General features: G+C 37.0%; 1 pseudogene; it reads left to right on the top strand.

The window, feature by feature from the left end:
* The first annotated feature begins 302 nt into the window (after window positions 1-302).
* LOC112858896 (DNA-directed RNA polymerases I, II, and III subunit RPABC4 pseudogene) lies at window positions 303-4,914 on the top strand (annotated as a pseudogene).
* Window positions 4,915-5,209: the final 295 nt, after the last annotated feature.

The raw sequence follows: 5,209 nt of genomic DNA, 5'->3' as shown, positions 1-5,209 counted from the left end.
TTAAAAACAATGTGTTCTATCCACTATTTTGACTGAGACTATAAGAAACATAAACAAAACCAGAGAATTTCACTGGATTTTTACTACTATACTGAAATACCTGATTTACCTTTATTGTTTGGAATTGCATGAACATGACAAAAGTCATGGTGAAAATATCTGGATTTGCATTTCTATGAGAAATGTGATGGGAAGACAATTTTGCAATAGTGGTAAAAAGAGAGGATCTTGGCCACACCGTGATGAGCCAGAATCTGTAAGTGCCAAGTGAGAAGTGTCTCCATGCTACATGGGGATGGACAATGGACACTCAGAAGGATATTCAACCCCAGAGCAGCAGCCAACAACACATATCTCTGGGAAATGTCACACAGAAAATGACATAAAATCCTGGGATGCAGTTGGATGCAGAGAACATGCATACAGAATAACGTACAAAAAAAGAATTAAAAGATTGGTGGCTTTTGATTCTCAACAAAACATAGAATTCAGAGAAATACCTTCATTTGGATTTGGATTTGCTGTTTTGCTTTTCATTGTTACAAGTTTTTCATTAGCATACTCTCTTTATGAATACAGCAAAATATACATGATTTCATTTTTAAATCACAGTGCATTTAGGTGTCTATTAATAGTTTATAAGAAAATTATTTTTTGTTCAACTACATGATTTACACTTTAATTTTACTGTGTACATAATCTGACACACAATGAAGGTTAAAAGTGCTTCCCCAAACCACACTTTTAATCAAAGCCTAGAATCCTCAGGGGCAATTGTTAAAAATGAAGGTTTCTAGAGCTCTCTAAAGGACTGATTAAATAAGTTCCTTGGAAACCACTGTTTGACATCACCAACTGTAAACTCTCTAGCATCACACTGTAGAGAACATACCAACGCACTTACTATCGGTGTGCATACATGGTCTGGAGTTATAATTTTCATTTGTTACTTGATATAGGCCTTTCTGTATCTTCATTTAATGCTTGATTCTCTTTTTAAATCTTGGGAACAGAAAAAGAGTTTTTTTCTTAAGTTTTTTATGTTAATTCCAGTTACTTAACATAGTGTTATATTACTTTATATTAGTTTCACTCATAGTGATTCAATACTTCCATAAGAAAGAAACTTTAATGATTGTTTTCTGTAAGTCAAAATCAATCCCAAGGAAATGGATGAAGCATACTCATAGGACAGGTGCAATTTCCGAAGTATAATCCTTTATTAAGGTAAAAAAAAATCCTTCAGGATATAAAAATAAAAGGGATTAGTTTACCCTGAATTATTGGATAAATGTTTAAGACTTTTGCCTTGATCTTAGGGATATGGAATTGATGATCACACATATACTCCATCTTTTCCAGGATTCCATCATTATGGAAGAACCTGGTGGCCTCCTTAACATTTTGAAGATTAAATATATCCCAATCATTAATAGCTCTATTAATATCTATGTGTCTGGGACATTCAAAAATTTATCTATGCCAGTTTTCTTTTTTTTTTTATTTTTTTTTTCAACGTTTATTTATTTTTGGGACAGAGAGAGACAGAGCATGAATGGGCGAGGGACAGAGAGAGAGGGAGACACAGAATCAGAAACAGGCTCCAGGCTCTAAGCCATCAGCCCAGAGCCCGACGCGGGGCTCGAACTCACGGACCGCGAGATCGTGACCTGGCTGAAGTCGGACGCTTAACCGACTGCGCTACCCAGGCGCCCCAATCTATGCCAGTTTTCAAAAACACCTGTGTTTCTATAACCATCCTTGAATACTAAGTCTATAAATGTATTACATCCTATACAAAGAACTGCCATGCTCAAATTTTCAGTGTTTCATTGGTTCATGTTTTCCTTTAGCCACACCTTTTGTAATTCTGTGATTGTGCCATGTTCTTGACCTTTTTAGACAGAGGAATTCCCATAAATGTGATATCTCTATGACAGCCTTTAAACAAACCCCACCTCATTGAAAAATATAGTTATTCTACTCTTAACTGTTCTTAATTTGGCCACAGGTCCTTTGGATACCAATACTTTAATTAAATATTATTATTTTGTTAACTAGACAGCAGTTTAATGGAAAAAGTATTACCCCTAGAATGCAACACTGCCATTTCAAGCAATTACCTAGTTCTATGTCTCCTTCATCTATAAAATGGGGCTGATGTGACCTCTTGCCTACCTTCACAGTTTTAAGGGAAAAAATGGGAAAATAAATATAAAATTGCTTTTAAAAGATTATTTTGAATGGTGCTCATAAATATAAATACCAGTTAGTCTGAATTTGAAGATAACACATAACTTGCCCCCCTACTAAACCACTGACCAACAACTATGTACTTGCTTTTCATGAAAAGCATATCCATGCCTATGGGAAAAGCACTAGAAATTGGTTAAAATCTAGCCCTGATCCTCAGTGATAGGCCAGTTCACTTCCTTTCTTTTAATTTCGGCTTTATTATCAAAGCGTAGGAATTATGATGGAAATAGTGCTGCGAGACTCGGAAACTATATTCAGAGACTGAACTTATGAAAAATTCAAAAATAACAGATGAAGTCAGAAATGACCAGTCTTAAGGAAGAATAAAATATGTAAAGTAAGAAAGTGTAAACTGAGAAATGCAAAAATAAGTTGCCTTTTCACACATATAAATACACGCACATCTTCATCCCTTCTAGGTTCCATGTAGGAAGTTAGTCAAGAGAGAATGGTCATTCGAGCAGAGGGCTCAAGGATGAGAGGAAACCTGCCATAGAAAGACAAGGGGAAGGAGCATTCCTGAAATAGAGGAAACGGCCAGTGTAAAAGCTGTGGGTAGGAAGTAAGCTTGCCTCAAGGTAGGTGGAGGCCAGCACACTTAGGGTCTTGCAATAGGAAGCCACTGGGGCAGTAAGCAGGAGAGTGACACAGTTTAAAACTCAAAAGATTACTCAAGCTGTTCTGTGACAATGAACAATACAGAGACAGGTGACAGCGAGGAAGCCCAATTAGGAGCCACCTGTGATAATTCAGGCCAACAATAATGGTGGCTGGGCCAGGGTGGTAGCTTGGAGGAAGTAGGAAGCAGCTGGATGTAAGATACATTTTGAAGTTGAGCTAATATGACTTACTGATGGATTGGTTCATACTCAGATGCTCAGTAGACACTATGGGCATCAGCGAAAGGCTTTGGGACCAAATACCCACAGTGCCCCTTGTTAGCTGGCAGCGTGATTTGACCAGGGTTCATTTTCCCTATTTGTAGGATAAACATGAAATAATAGCACCTATCTCAAAGGTTTGTCACAAGACAAAATGAAATAATCCATAAAGGCTTTCAGCCTAATAAAGGTTAGCTATTATTATCACCATTATTCTAATTATTACCATTTTCCACCGGTGATTGTATTAAGCCTTAGGATTGATCTCTCGGCTACTGACCTTCTTGTCCTCCATCCTCTTCAGATTGCTCTGTCTCAAATATAAATTTCGTGGCTCTGTCCTGCTGAGAATCTTCAGTGGTTCCTCATTCAGATAAAATTAACTCTTGGGAATTGTATATTTGGTCTTTGGTAACCTGACTTCTTTCTTACCTCTGTCACCTCTTCAACCCACCTCTCACTTTGTCTTTTGGTTTTAAGGAGATATTTATAGCTCCTTAAGGAGGTAACAGGTCTTATTTCTTTCCTGCCTGTGCCTTTTCTTATGCTTTTCTCTCTGCCTGAAATGACCTTTTCTGGTGTCCTTCTCTGAACTTTTTAGAGTTTAACTTGAGTGTAGTTTCCTGACGTTACAATGTGGTACAGAGTCCTCTCTTAAGAGGCCCCAAGACATCTGATCTAGATTATAAATTCTAAACAAGAAAAACTGCTGTGATATCAAGCTTGGTCCAGTGTGAAGCACGTAATGTATGCTCAATAAATGTTCAGAGATTTGTACTTTTAAAAAAATCTTAAAACATAAAATGTGTTCCTCTTTTGACATCATTTTGACCAGAGGAAGACCTTCTGATATGGCACCCATGATTGCTGGGATTCTCAGCGTTCATAAAAGAATGTTAACTCTACTCACACATCATATATGACATATGCTTGTGAATTCAGCTAGCATTAACTGCATGAAGTTAGTTTTCAGAGACTAGCCCACTGAACCAGATAATATTGTATATACTCCTCTATCAGTCTAGATCAATCGAGAAATGTGAATTTAAACTATTTCGTTTTTACCCCATCCAAATTATTTTTACTTAAAAGGAGCTCCAATGTCATGACATCAACATGTACTGGGGATTATTAAAACAGTCTTTGAAACACTTAAGAATATTGACCCAAAAGTTGTGGGAAACCCTTTTACATAATTACTACTTTAGGTTGAATGGCAAAAGAAATCCCTACATTATCATACTTCATACTTCATCTTGTGAAATTGCTCACATTAATTTTCTTATATGGTAATTTGCTTATTAATCAGAATACCTTAGTCTCATGCATTGCTAGTTATCTTAGAACCAAATATGTACCACTCTCATAGTAAGTATAGAGATTATAATAGTGTGGTGTTTTTTTGGTTTTGGTTTTCTTGCCTAATTCTTAATCTATTGTCGCCACCCCATTCTACTTTCTCCTTTTGTCTTACCTCAAATTATGAATCCTGGTATTAATCAGTAACACTAGTTATAATAGAGAGTAACAAATATGCTGTGGAATCTCTCATATGCATAGAACCTTATCTCATATTGACATGCACAGTCTAGGAAAGGTGACTCCAGCAGACTGAGCCTACCTCCAGGTGGTCATTCCAGAACCCAGCTAACTGAGCCTTTGCCATCTCCAATATGTGGCTTTCAATGTAAACAGATGCCATTGTTACCCCCATTCAACAGGAAGAGAAAAAGAACGCGGAGGTATAGACATAGAACTCTCTTATGGCCAGGCCTGAAAGGGATTCCCACCACTTCCGTTCACAGTCTCTGGCTAGAACTCAGGGAAATGGCCTCACCTACCTGCTTTGGGGGCTTGGATATACAGTCTAATTATGAACCCAAAGAAGAACCCAATTCAATTTGTTAAACAGCTAGCAGTATCTTCTACAAACATATTGGCAAGTCCCAAACCCTTACTAGACAGGCAGAATAAGATTAAATAGAAGCACCCATATGGAAGAATGTTTTTAAAACATTCATAATAGAAGCAGAATATTAGGTTAAAAACTCAAGTTAAATGATGTAGGATAG

This window comes from Puma concolor, chromosome B1, assembly GCF_028749965.1.
Source record: "Puma concolor isolate L17-30 chromosome B1, mPumCon1.1.hap2, whole genome shotgun sequence".
NCBI lineage: Eukaryota > Metazoa > Chordata > Mammalia > Carnivora > Felidae > Puma > Puma concolor.
Note: the sequence above shows the minus strand (reverse complement) of the source record. Positions and strands in the feature narration are given on the sequence as shown.